The sequence below is a fragment of the Bradysia coprophila genome, unplaced genomic scaffold, assembly GCF_014529535.1.
Source record: "Bradysia coprophila strain Holo2 unplaced genomic scaffold, BU_Bcop_v1 contig_93, whole genome shotgun sequence".
Classification (NCBI taxonomy): Eukaryota; Metazoa; Arthropoda; class Insecta; order Diptera; family Sciaridae; genus Bradysia; species Bradysia coprophila.
Window position 1 is genome coordinate 967,912 of NW_023504021.1, and position 15,161 is coordinate 983,072.

The 15,161-nt window shown below is 38.9% G+C and overlaps 1 long non-coding RNA gene across 1 annotated transcript; it reads right to left on the reverse strand.

Moving 5' to 3' along the window:
* Positions 1 to 7,807: 7,807 nt before the first annotated feature.
* On the reverse strand, positions 7,808 to 8,271 carry LOC119084776. Its single transcript, XR_005089143.1, has 2 exons — positions 7,996 to 8,271; positions 7,808 to 7,935 (listed from the first exon to the last, which is right to left on the reverse strand). It is a non-coding gene; the product is annotated as an uncharacterized LOC119084776 (long non-coding RNA).
* Between the last annotated feature and the right edge of the window lie 6,890 nt (positions 8,272 to 15,161).

The following is a 15,161-nucleotide window of genomic DNA, read 5'->3' on the forward strand; positions in this document are numbered from 1 at the left end:
AGAACGCTTATTGAGAAGTGTCGTGAATACAACATCGACATAGTCTTGCTATTCATAGACTTCGAAAAAGCTTTTGATTCAGTGGAAACATGGTCGATATCGGACGCATTAGACGAATGTAGAGTAGACTCAAGGTACTCCAACACAATTCGATATGTGTACAAAAATGCTACTTCATGTATAAAACTTCATAAGAGCACGGAGAAATTCAGAATTGGCCGAGGTGTAAGGCAGGGTGACACCATTTCACCGAAATTATTTACGGCGATTCTGCAGAGTACTTTTAGGAAGTTAAACTGGAGTAAAATGGGAATAAAGATAAATGGAGAGTACATGAGCAATCTCCGCTTCGCTGATGACATTGTACCGATAGCGAAGAAGAGGCGAGCAAAGTTGGCCTCAAGATGAACTTATCGAAAACAAAAGTCATGACCAACATCGGGGACGATAGAGAAATCAAACTTGGTGACACTGCCATTGAACGAGTCGACAGCTATGTATATCTAGGACATAAACTGAAGTTAGGTCTGGACAACCAAACTGCAGAAATAAGACGTAGGATTGGTCTTGCATGGGCAGCGTTCGGAAAACTCAGACTAATTTTCAAAAGCAAAATGAATAATAGTCTGAAACGCAAAGTTTTCGACACTTGTGTCCTTTCAGTGCTCACTTATGTAGCGGAAACGTTAACTTTAACAAAAGCATCCGAAGATAAATTGAGAGTGACACAAAGAGCCATGGAACGGAGTATGCTTGGAATAACACTCAGAGACAGAATGACGAATCAATGGATTCGACAACAAACCAGGGTCGTTGATGTCATGGAAAGAATAGCATCTCTGAAATGGAGCTGGGCGAGACATATTGCAAGAAGGACAGACGAACGTTGGACCAAAAAGATCATGAACTGGCGACCATATAAAAGACGAGCTATAGGTAGACCACCAGAGAGATGGACAAACGGAATTAAGAATATTGCAGGTACAAACTGGCAGCAAATGGCAATGGATCGTACAAAATGGAAAGAAGTTGGAGAGGCCTACATCCAGCAGTGGATAGAAACAGGCTGAAAAAGAAGAAGAAAGAAGAAGAACGTACATGTCCACTTATAAATCCCAACTTATAAGTTATAAGTATTGGAGTTGTAAATCGGGTGGTTATAAGTCGACTACTTATAAATTTAAAGTCAGTGGTTTATACGTCATAAAAATGAAACTTCGCAATATTATTATCATAAGATGTCACAGATGACAATGAACAATTGAAATAGAAAAATGTTTTCATACAACGTCCACGAATAACTCAACTGTTATTTGCACAATTGGTGCTGTGCTCCGTGTTATCAATTGCCTATATAGCTGTACGCTGTATAGTGACTAAGTCACACGGCTGCAAATAACTTGAATATTTTTCTTTCAATTTTAATCGACGAAACGCAAATAAATCTAATTTTAAGACAAACTTCTTTTTTGTCAAATTTTATTCAGATTACGAATCTACTTATGAATGAAAATTATTTCGGTCTTCTCGAAATGACTGTCAGGCCAGAGTTTATCAGTTTGCCATCACGTGGACGAACTTATAACTTCCTTCGAAATTTCGTAGTTTTCGTTCAACTTTGAGAAGCCAAGAGAGATCTGAGCAGTCTCAACATTGTAGCGAGGGGCAAACCACTCAAAAGAGTTGCAAAGAGTTGCACGCGAAAAAAAGAGTATCATCGAAATTGCAGGCTCAAAATTTTGCAAAAGAGTTGCATTCGAGAATAAAGAAAAGAGTTGCACGCTGAATAGAGTGATTCTTCTGAAAAACAGAAGACCGAAATCGGACATATTTTCTATTGGAATTTTTTATATGTGCCCAGTAAGGTATTCGACCCCAGAACCCAAAACCACTTTCAAAAAAATTCTTCGAAGCTTGTGTGGCTGGTAAGAGGTCATCAAATACCGAAAACTTGCACTTTTCTTAAAAAAGTTTCTCCAGTTACACGAGTCGTGCAGGGCAGGGTCGTGTGGGGTGTCATTAGAAAGGTAATTCCAGGGCAGAGCCGAAAAAAAATCGATGGAGGCAACTAGCCATTTTCCGCTACAAACTCAATTACTGGCTCATCAAAGCACATCAACCTCATACATACACCCGCTCCTCTAATGTGATTGGTCGTGCGGGTGACGCTTCAATTGCTACACCAAAATTTTGTCAGTTAAAATTTTTTAAGTTTATTTATTTAGTTTATTTTTGGTGTTTATCAGTCACTTTGGCTGTATATAAGTGATGGTCTTCACAGTTAAAGGCACAGTTCATCTCTGGTTGTATCTGAGAAGGATCTTCGCTGTTACTGAAATCATTCTCGCAGTCAATCACCTTCATTTTATACGTCCAGCAAAATGTTCACAATGTTGAAGCTGGTCCTGTTACTAAACGTTTTGAGCTTGGCATTGGCCAATCCATGTTTCGGCTTACTGTCTTCATTACTCTCTGGGGGAACACCTCCCGGAAATTGGCGTCTTTGTGGCAATTTTCCGTCACCAAACATTGGAACAGCCTACACGAACGATCGTGGTTCGTATTTTTGTCCAGCGACAGTGTGCTTCAATGTTCCTGGCGATGATTGTTGCAGTTATTTTGCAAGGCAACTTTGCTAATTTTAAATGAGAGAAGGGATGTCTGTAGCAACGCTCACCATTTTCATTGCTGAAATTAGAATAATAAAAACAGAATGTGGAATCGTAATTGTTGTTGTTTCAATTCACTCCTTTTGCATGTCCAGAAAATAAACAGAGACATTTTATCAGTTTCATTTTCTGTTGTTTTATACGTATTCCGTTAGATTATCGCACGCTCGTAGTTGTGTACTTTCGGTACATTCACTTGTATAAGAGAGCAGGTGAAACAACAATGTTTGAGTGGGATGGACTGTCATTTTTTGAAAAATTGGAATCGTTCCTCAAGCGATCAAGAACATTTTAATGATTTGTGGTTGTGACAACATTCAAGTGTTGACAATCGTATAGACTTGATGCAGGAATATGTGCTGAATGTTTTCGACAAAACAATGCTCATGCAAGGAGAGACAATGCAAGAAATTCTCGACCGTTTCTCTGCGTGCAAACAACGATTTCAATTTAATCTTGGTCAGAAACATTTCCTACAATCGATAACAGAAAAGTGTCGATTTCTAAAGGTAAGTCGGTGTAGTAACTCGGGATTTATTCAAGGTACAATTATAAAGGTCAGACATTGGGTATAAGGAGTTTTTTTTTAATTTTCATTCAGAAGTCAGAAGCCAGTTGACTTTTTAGATCGAAAGAACGTTCAACAAAATAATCTGTATAATTGATCGGTTCACAATTATTGAGCGTTATTGAGTGGTAGACCAATATTGTCAACAAATTTCAAAGAAAGAGGTGAACATTTCCGAAACATTGAACTGAAAATGTTAATGCTGTATGCGAACCCAACCCATCAACGACTTGTTAGCATTGATCGTGTTTGAATCAACAATATATTGAGAGGGATTCTTTCGAAAAACAGCCTACCGAAATCGGACGCATTTTCCAGTGGACTTTTTCATATGTGCCTAGACCCTAGAAGCCAAAACTACTTTCAAAAAAATTCTTCGAAATTGTGCGGCTGATGAAAGGTGATCAAAAACCGAAAACTTGCACTTTTCTTACAAAAGTTTCTCCAGTTACACGAGCCGTACAGGGTCATGTGGGGTGTCATTAGAAATGTAATCACACGTACTATTGAGCCGAATAGGGTCTCATTGGGTTTAAAATTCATTGACACTGAAATATGTGCAGTTGAAGTTTTCAACCGAAGACTTACTTACACTGTTCTGAAATTTCTCGAGGTACACAAAACGTCATGGTCGTGTAGGGTGTCATTTGAAAGATAATTTAATGTGCTTTTGGGCCCAATAGGGTCTTATTGGCTACTTACTTCCTGAGGTTTGCTGTTCCAGATGGAAGCAAAGCTGATGCCTACTTCGAGGTTGCGAAAACAATTGTTGAAAAGTTCCTACCATGGGCCGAAGTGATTGCATTGATAACATCTCTCGTGGCCGACGGTGAAGAACTGATCAAGGGACTTCACCGATTCCGCCACCATCTCAACACATTTTCATAGACCCAACGAACGAGTGCGGAAATTGGAAGCAATCGCCGCAACCAACAATTTGGACAAACCTTTATGGTATCCCAAAGTTTTCGATATGTGTCACGGTGAGCTTAAAAAAAATTTTATTCGACCTCTCGTGGACATGGGATATTTTTATAGGAATGTGCTCAGGGGCCTCCCAGGATGACGAAATGACTATTCCCAAAATATTTCGATGGGAAAATTTTTAATTAGCTCGATTTTTCGTTTTTTTTGGACCTGCGGGAAGCTTAGAATACTGTTTGGACCCTACTGGTGACTCGTTTGAACACAAAAATATAGTTGCTGTTTAGCCTGACGTGTGAGCTTTACAGCGATACCAATCATGATATTCATGACTACCAACAAACATCTTGTATGAGGCATAGTCATTCAACTAGGTCGATACGAATTTGAAAGGCTGTATCACACGTGGACTCGTAAAATGACAGTGTCACCAATTTTGATTCCTCTATCGCCCCCGATGTTGGTCATGACTTTTGTTTTCGATAAGTTCATCTTGAGGCCAACTTTGCTTGCCTCTTCTCTCAACTGTTGTAGCATAATCTGAGCCTGACCTAGATTCTCTGATATCGGTACGATGTCATCAGCGAAGCGGAGATTGCTCAGGTACTCTCCATTTATCTTTATTCCCATTTTACTCCAGTTTAACTTCCCAAAAACACTCTGCAGAATCGCTGTGAATAATTTCGGTGAAATGGTGTCACCCTGCCTTACACCTCGGCCGATTCTGAATTTCTCCGTGCTCTTATGAAGTTTTATACATGAAGTAGCATTTTTGTACACATATCGAATTGTGTTGGAGTACCTTGAGTCTACTCTTCTTCTTCTTCTTCTTTTTCAGCCTGTTTCTATCCACTGCTGGATGTAGGCCTCTCCAACTTCTTTCCATTTCGTACGATCCATTGCCATTTGCTGCCAGTTTGTACCTGCAATATTCTTAATTCCGTTTGTCCATCTCTCTGGTGGTCTACCTATAGCTCGTCTTTTATATGGTCGCCAGTTCATGATCTTTTTGGTCCAACGTTCGTCTGTCCTTCTTGCAATATGTCCCGCCCAGCTCCATTTCAGAGATGCTATTCTTTCCATGACATCAACGACCCTGGTTTGTTGTCGAATCCATTGATTCGTCATTCTGTCTCTGAGTGTTATTCCGAGCATACTCCGTTCCATGGCTCTTTGTGTCACTCTCAATTTATCTTCGGATGCTTTTGTTAAAGTTAACGTTTCCGCTCCATAAGTGAGCACTGGAAGGACACAAGTGTCGAAAACTTTGCGTTTCAGACTATTATTCATTTTGCTTTTGAAAATTAGTCTGAGTTTTCCGAACGCTGCCCATGCAAGACCAATCCTACGTCTTATTTCTGCAGTTTGGTTGTCCAGACCTAACTTCAGTTTATGTCCTAGATATACATAGCTGTCGACTCGTTCAATGACAGTGTCACCAATTTTGATTTCTCTATCGTCCCCGATGTTGGTCATGACTTTTGTTTTCGATAAGTTCATCTTGAGGCCAACTTTGCTCGCCTCTTCACTTAACTGTTGTAGCATAAGCTGAGCCTGACCTAGATTCGCTGCTATCGGTACAATGTCATCAGCGAAGCGGAGATTGCTCAGGTACTCTCCATTTATCTTTATTCCCATTTTACTCCAGTTTAACTTCCTAAAAATACTCTGCAGAATCGCCGTGAATAATTTCGGTGAAATGGTGTCACCCTGCCTTACACCTCGGCCAATTCTGAATTTCTCCGTGCTCTTATGAAGTTTTATACATGAAGTAGCATTTTTGTACACATATCGAATTGTGTTGGAGTACCTTGAGTCTACTCTACATTCGTCTAATGCGTCCAATATCGACCATGTTTCCACTGAATCGAAAGCTTTTTCGAAGTCTATGAATAGCAAGACTATGTCGATGTTGTATTCACGACACTTCTCAATAAGCGTTCTCATCACCTGCAAATGGTCGTTTGTGCTGAAACCAGATCTGAAAGCAGCTTGTTCAACAGGTTGGTAGAAGTCGAACTTGTTAGTGTTCCTCTTCGTAATGATTTTCATAAACAACTTGTAGACTCGCTTGTAGAGTGTTGACAATAGGCTTATGGGTCGGTAATTGTCCAGCTTTGTTATGTCTCCTTTTTTATGCAGCAATGTAATTAATAACCTTTTGCTCAGATAGGTTCAAAAGAATGGGCAAAGCTTTATGGAAAAGAATGTTCAAAAGGAGTAACACTACCCCGTCGGGCACTGTGCACTTTTATAGGCACTGTGGTCCCGGAACGTGCAGAAATGTGCGGGTCAGAGCTCGGGGATTACCGGGGGCGAGCAAAGTAAAGCTTTCATACTCACCAACCCGCAGTAGCAAGCGTGGTGTTTTAATGCTAAAAACCTTCAAACGAAGCCACAACGAACTATACATTGCCACATATAATGCCAGAACATTGTCGTCAAGACAAAAAATGTAAGAAATGGTAGGAGAACTAGAAAAGATAAAATGGGATGTGGTGGGAGTGAGCGAAGTGAGAAAACCTGGAGAGGAATGCCTCAAATTACAATCAGGGCATACATTCTTCTACCGAGGAAGTGACAGTCAGATGCTGATGCACGGTGTCGGATTGTTCATAAACAAGCGGTGGTCGGATCGCATAATTCACACGAAAAGCATATCCGATCGAGTGATATACATAAGCCTGAAGATAAATGACAGATACAGTGTCAAATTAATTCAGGTTTACGCACCCACGTTCACCCATGATGACGAAGAAGTAGAAAGATTCTATGAAGATGTCGAGAAAGCTCTGGACGAAAACCCTTCACATTACCAATATTTAATCGGTGATTTCAATGCGAAGCTGGGAAAACGAGAAGAAGACTCCGAAGTTTCTGTTGGTAGTTTTAGCAACGACCAAAGAAATGAGCGTGGAAATACTTTACTCAACTTCTTACAGCAACACAATTCTAAGTACGCAGTCTAGTTGGAAATTTTTGGATGTATTATTTAAGTACTTTTCTATGTTGTGTTGAAAAATGATCGAATTGCACCAACATTTACGTTTTTATACAAGCTTTTGCTACCGGAATCAACGTCGGTTAGGTACAAGTAGCATAAAAGTAGCCTGGGTTTAAGAGATTTACGGCCTCATCCTCCTCAACTCAAAATCGGTTGTTTAAAAATTTATTTACTGCAGTTCGGAAACCCGTAGATTTGAAAGAGTACAACATTTATTTGAGTAATTTTTATTAGTTGGCAGGAAAGGTGAAACGCCTGTAAAACCTGCGTCTTTTCTATCTGTACAAATCACACATTTTTAAATTTAAGAATGGTTCCAATGGGTCCAGTAGTACCAACAGTTCCAACGACATTATTGTTTGGTTTGCTAGCCCACAGCTTTACAAGAGCTAGCCCACAAGTTGATATTTAACGTAGGCGTCAACTAACACCACGATTATAACGTGAACTGCTGCCTTCACTGTTTATTAGATTCAGGGATAAGAACTACTCAGAAGTAGATAGGGATATTAATTTGTAAATAGACAGAGGTTGAGAACAAAAGTTAAAGGAAAAGACAATGTTGTTTTGCAACACGGATTTCTATGTCACTCAGCCCTATGCTGTACTCTAATGTCCTCATATTGAAATCGTTGAGTGTTCTGTATTGCACATTGATACTGATAGTAGCGTTTCCAAGTCGTTTGTAATCAGGATTAGCGCCCTAGTTGAAGTAGTAGAATTTTCAACGTGAAATTTCTCAGCGTACTATCGATCATAACCAACGTAGCCTAATATGAGATTGTGAATCGTATCTTAATCAGCGAATACAAATTTTACTGAATTGTTACCATCGGATTTTCCCTTTCTTCCTTACATTACTTCTCTCTTCACAGAAACTTAGGAAAAAGTATTGCACAGTTTTTGAAGATTAGCAAGGATTGTTTTGCGTAGCGTTTCTGAGCACGGAAGCCGCTTGTAACTAGGACTAGCTCCCAATTTCGGATTCGCTATTTTTCTCTCGACGTCATCGACAATTTTGACCAGTGAACTAAGTTTGATTTTTCAAGTGAACTACGTTTTTGTGAACAACTTTCAACCCGAGTAATATCCACTTGGCATGATAGAGTGGCCGACAGATTTTAGGGAATGAGAGCTGAAGCCTTGGTTTAAAATTAATATTATCTCAACAATCATTTCTGCTTCAGTGCCTTTTTATTTTGTTCCGTCGAAAAGGAAAGATAATCTTAAAACATAGCTAACGCCGACCCGTACGAAACACCTATTCGTATCAAAAGCCTTTAATGTGAAACTCTTCATTTCTCTTACTTCATTTTCTTCTCTGCTGAAAAACTATTCTTCCTTTTAAATCACTTACATTATCCACTCTTTGCCTTGTTATCATATACAATTAAATTGCCGGAGGCAATATAGACAGCCCCGTACGAAGTCAAATTTCATAAATTCCTATTTAAACAGCTATATACCGCTATATTTACCTATATTTCACTGTAAATAAACATTTCACAGAGGAATATGCTATTATATAGCTCTATATGCCTGTATATAGCTCAATATAGCTGTATATAGGTATATATAGATGTCCATATATGGAATCCCTGAAACTCCTCACACTTAACACATTATTTCCATGTTAACAGAAACTCTCTAAGCATCATTTTTCCCACTTTATATCGTTTTACTAAAATCCAATATGGCCGCCAGCAGCCATTTTGTTAGGAGACCGGAAATAGTACCGACGCTTTACATTCGTTAATACCTTTCAAACAAAAAAAAATTCATGAAATTCGGTCAAAATTTACTCGAGATATTGTCAAAATACACCACGTTCACTGTACTTCCGAGTAGCCAGATAAGAGCTCACTTCAAGAGACCTAGCTCACGCTCCGGAGAACATAATTTCATAAAACTTTTTTTCCCTGATTGGTACGGTCAATACCTATCTAATAAAGCTAAAACAGACGAAATATGTTTAAATGTGGCCGACCTACAAGCAAAAACTGCTTGCCGCCCTGTGCCTGTTCCACACCAAGGGGTCTAACTCACGAGTCGGTCATCCGATTTCCATAAACTTTTTTTTTTTGTCGATCGGTATTGTAAATACCTTTTATTTGACGTATCACTTACAAGTTTAACGTTTAAATGTCCGGAGATATCTTCGAAAAACCGTAAAGCACTTATTGGGCCACAGCTCGGGAGGGGTCGATCCAAAATCACTCATCTTCGAACTTAGCCTGTCTTTTGACATTACCAAACGGGAAAAAAAAGAATTTTCAAAATCGGATGCGTTTTACTCAAGTTATCGTGCAGACAGACAGACGGACAGACGGACATTTATTTTTTCGCGGATTTGGCATCTCTAGACAACCACAATAGGTTTCCCCTTACTCAGGGAGTCCAATTCGACGTGTTACAAACGTATGCGTAAACCTATAAGACCCCAGTACTTCGTACGGGTCTAAAAATATCCGACTCCACCTAGCAATAGATTCTTTCGGTGAAAGTCTATCCTGATGTTCTTGCTACGACCAATGTAAACACAGAACGGGAATAGAGCTCGAATTGTGTACTGCGAAGGCAATGGTTCTATCATGCACAATGGCAAAAGAACTGAAGTTCTTGACTGAGTCAAAAAGAACTTCATTAGAAGGCTCTCACTTGGCAAACAAAATTATCGTCGTTGTGACCTTGTTAAGTGTCAAATTCGACCCACTTCGAAGTCTTCGCCGCAATTGGTGAGAATTAATTCAAACTAATCAAGAATGATTTCCCCGTGCTTTAATGTAAGATTAAAATTTTTCATGTTCCGGCGATGTAAATGATGCTTAGCTCATATGGAATATGCATTTACATTGGACATTGTTTAATCACGTAAAGCACAGTACGTACGTGAGTCCAAATTTTTATTTTGACGAGTGGGAATAACATCCGAAATTAAAATTTGGACCCACTGACGAGCCCACGGATCTTATAAACTATTCGTACTATTAGATCTCGCGTTCTAATTCCAATTTGTTTTTGTAAATAATCTCCAACCATCATCCGAGCGATCACTTTATCGTCTAGCGTTTGTGCAGCACTTTCCGAAAAAACCGATTCAATTTACCTGCAATGAATAATTTTAATTCACTTAGGAGCCTTTTGCTTTAGAAAATTTAGAAAAATCAGAAAAATGTATTTCTCGAATGAGGAGCGGCGAATCATTTGCTTTCTTCAAATTGATGAAAAACTGAGCCTCAGGAAAACTGCCCAGAGGTTTCACCAAATGTTCCCGCATCGACCGATTCCATATACTAAAGGCATTTCAAAAATGGTACGAAAGATTCGTGCTACTGGTAGCGTGTTTAACCGGCTGAAATCTGGGCGGCCCAGAACTGCGACTGATGAAAGAAATGAGGTGATGGTCGTTGCGAGTGTTTACGAGAAACCTCAGCAAAGTTTAAGAGAAATTGCTACTGAGACTGGAAACAGTGTTACATCCGTCCGAAGAATTTTGAAGCGTCACAAATTTCACCCGTACGGCATCAAATTAACACAGGAATTAAGTCAAAATGATTACGAAAAGCGCCTCGACTTCTGCGAATTGATGGAAAGAGAACTGCGTGACCCGAATGAACCTAGTTTTTTGATGAACGTGTGCTTTTCCGACGAATCTACCTTACATTTGACTGGCTATGTCAATCGACACAATTGTCGCTACTGGTGCGAGGTTAATCCTAACGAATATCGAGAGGTACACACACAACGTCCGATCAAGCGTAATGTTTGGACTGGGATCTTGCGGAACGAAATTATTGGGCCATTTTTTATCGATGGCAATTTGGACGGACCAAAATACGTTCTTTTGCTTCATTATCACATTGTTCCAGCTATGCGAGCATCGACCGCAAGACAGAACATCCCTTGGAACGAAGTATACTTCCAACAAGATGGAGCACCAGCTCATTACGCAAGGTTGGCAAGAGATTACCTGGATATCGTATTCCCAAATCGTTGGATCGGACGATCAGGTCCCATGTTATGGCCGCCGAGATCACCGGATCTTACACCGCTTGACTTCTTTTTATGGGGGTTTCTAAAAGACAAGGTCTTCCGGGCAGGGTTTCCCCGAAATGTACAAGAGTTGGAAGATCGTATCATGGAAAATTGCCTTATACCAGATGCAGAAATGTTTGAGCGGGTCAGAGAATCATTCAAGAATAGAATATTGATGTGCATACATGAGGAAGGCAAACAATTCGAACACTTACTGTAGATGTCGCTGTGTTCTGATCGAGTGTTTCGTGTTGGTTTAGTTTATCATTTGTGTTTTTGCGACGACGACGTACATAGAAATGGACTATCAAACATTGAGCTCTTGCAAATCAAAATTCCAAATTTTACGATCCCATCAAGTTTGCGAAATCAATTTCTAAAAAAAACAATTTGAGTGAAATTTGAAAGGTAAATTGACTAATTTGTGCATATTACCGAACAATGTAAGTGTAAAAATATCGTCTTGATACCAGCAGTTGAAAATGGCCACAAATCACATTGTTCATAAGACAATATATCCAGATCATCAAACAGTGGCATCTTTACAATTGGAAGTTACAAACGTCTACAAAGGTTCACGAAATTTTTGTGTTTTTCGTAAATTCCTTTTTTCGTCCTCTGCAATCATTGTTTCTTTCCTTTTTTCGTTTTTTTTTGTTATTTTGATTCACAGCAATCATTGTTCCGTTTTTCGTTTTTGTTATTTAATTCACAGCAATCATTGTTCCTGTTTTCATTTGTCTTTTGTTATTTTAATTCACCGCAATCATTGTTCCGTTTTTTGTAAAATCACAAAATTTTCGATTTGTCACATTAAAACTAAACTGCTTCTCATGTGTTATTAATTAAAACTAATTTGATTTGAGCACTGTCTGGAGTTAAACTGGAGTAAAATGGGAATAAAGATAAATGGAGAGTACCTGAGCAATCTCCGCTTCGCTGATGACATTGTACCGATAGCAGCGAATCTAGGTCAGGCTCAGCTTATGCTACAACAGTTAAGTGAAGAGGCAAACAAAGTTGGCCTCAAGATGAACTTATCGAAAACAAAAGTCATGACCAACATCGGGGACGATAGAGAAATCAAAATTGGTGACACTGTCATTGAACGAGTCGACAGCTACGTATATCTAGGACATAAGCTGAAGTTAGGTCTGGACAACCAAACTGCAGAAATAAGACGTAGGATTGGTCTTGCATGGGCAGCGTTCGGAAAACTCAGACTAATTTTCAAAAGCAAAATGAATAATAGTCTGAAACGCAAAGTTTTCGACACTTGTGTCCTTCCAGTGCTCACTTATGGAGCGGAAACGTTAACTTTAACGAAAGCATCCGAAGAAAAATTGAGAGTGACACAAAGAGCCATGGAACGGAGTATGCTTGGAATAACACTCAGAGACAGAATGACGAATCAATGGATTCGACAACAAACCAGGGTCGTTGATGTCATGGAAAGAATAGCATCTCTGAAATGGAGCTGGGCGGGACATATTGCAAGAAGGACAGACGAACGTTGGACCAAAAAGATCATGAACTGGCGACCATATAAAAGACGAGCTATAGGTAGACCACCAGAGAGATGGACAAACGGAATTAAGAATATTGCAGGTACAAACTGGCAGCAAATGGCAATGGATCGTACGAAATGGAAAGAAGTTGGAGAGGCCTACATCCAGCAGTGGATAGAAACAGGCTGAAAAAGAAGAGAAGAAGACTGTCTAATTACTACACACAATAAAAAAATACCACACACAATTGAAGAATTTTTGGTGCGCCTTCAACAATTTTTGTTTTGTTTACATTTTAGGTGTCAGTTTCTTGTTCACTTTTTATTAATTTTTTCTCGTTCTACTCCTTCAATTTTGTTTCTCACATCCAGACTACTGAATTTTCATTTGATATCAAATAAAAATCGATTTGCATTCAAAAATTTCTAATAATTCGGCAAATCAGGCAATCTTCACCTTTCGTCAGGCAAAAGGAAAAAAAGAACCAAATGTTATGACAAGCGGTAAGTATCAAGCACTGTGACACAGTGACTGTGTGCACTATGTCATATGGCGCGACTTATATTTGGCTGTGTTCTTTTACGCGAATCGTCAAAAATTTCCGGCGACTTTCTTTTAACTTTTAACTTTCATAGGCTCGGTCATCACGGTATTCCAATAGCGATAATTTTTTAACATTATGTTGCTGGTTCAGCAATGCGGCCAATTTTAATGTGTTAACGTAGTAACGTACTCGCAAGACCCCAGCCGGAAGGTTATTGAAAATCCGTACAAGCTGATCATTGTCACATAGATTCATTGACAAAGATCTCAGCTTCTTTAAGTTTAGGTGAACGTGACAACAATATCTCTGCCATGACTGGTATCTTGTATAAAAACGAAGTTCCACCAAGTCCAAATGGTCGACGTTTGGTGTCAGCGATAGAATTTCCAGAAGAATTGTTTCGTCCATCGTGATATTTGCTAATTGTTTTTTTCATAGACATACTAATGTTTATTTTTTCTTTTTCATGTCTTTCGGGAATTAACTCGAGCACGCGATATGAAAATTTAACGAAGAATTTTTATTCAGTTCTTGTTTCTTTAGTTTTTAGTTTTTTCTTTTGTTTATTTTAATTGTTTTAATGAAATGCTTTGTAATGCAACTTTTAATTGTAATATTTAAACATATTTTTTATCGGAGTTTTAGTGCGGGAGAGGACGCTTTCTCCAACAATAAAAAGAAATGTTATTAAATAATAATAATTAAAAAAAATTGCTAATTTGAGAAACTTGATGCTCGATGAAAACTTTTCAACAATAGAAATGAACGTTCTGTGGACACTTCTTCTTCTTTTTCAGCCTGTTTCTATCCACTGCTGGATGTAGGCCTCTCCAACTTCTTTCCATTTCGTACGATCCATTGCCATTTGCTGCCAGTTTGTACCTGCAATATTCTTAATTCCGTTTGTCCATCTCTCTGGTGGTCTACCTATAGCTCGTCTTTTATATGTGGACACTGATCGGGAAGAAAGAATCGATTTCCACTTTCGTTACTTTTCGTTTCAACATTAGGATGCTCTCTATGCGTTCAGAATTGGTGAAGAAAATGGGAAACATTCGTTGGTCCATGCGTAAACAAAATTTCGGATCACTCACTTTACACGCTATGGCGTAAAACAGCTTGTTCACTAGTGAAACTTCACCATACCATCGCAGAAAGCCGAAAATATCCATCAGAATCTCGATCAGTAATTGATCGATTTTCATATTTGTCGATTTTTAGCCCCGTACGAAGTACAAAGGGGCTTATAGGATTACGATGCCGTGTGTAATTTATGGAATTCGAAGCAGACGGTAAGGGCAAAGTGTTTGCCTATGTTCATAGATGACGAATCTGCAATAAAAATTTTGTCTGTCCGTCTGTCCGTCTGTCCGTCTGTCACGTCGATATCTTGAGTAAATCAAATCCGATTTCAAAAAAATAATTTTTCCCTGAAAGATAGTCGAAATAGTGAGGCTAAGTTCGAAGATGGGCATATTCGGGTCGGCCCTTCGTGAGTTAGGGCCACCTAAGTGATTTAAGGTCTTTTGGTGATATTTATGGCAAAATAAACGATGGAAATGTAAATGACACTGCAAATGATAGGTATTGTCAATAACAATCCAAGAAAAAAAAGTTTTTTAAAATCGGGTGAGTGGACCGTGAGTTAGGGCCTTAGAAGTGAAATGCTACTAGGGCCCTATGTATATTTTACATAGAACTCGAGTAAATTTCATTCGTTTTTCGTAATTTTTGTTTGATTTGGAAGGTAATCGAATGCCGAATAGAATGTTGTTGAAAAAAAAAATTAAATTTGGGTCCTTGGCCTAAGGCCGCTACTAGGGCCCTACGTGTATTTCACATATAACTCGAGTAAATTTCATCCGTTTTTCGTAATTTTTGTTTCATTTGGAAGGTAATCAAAGGCCGA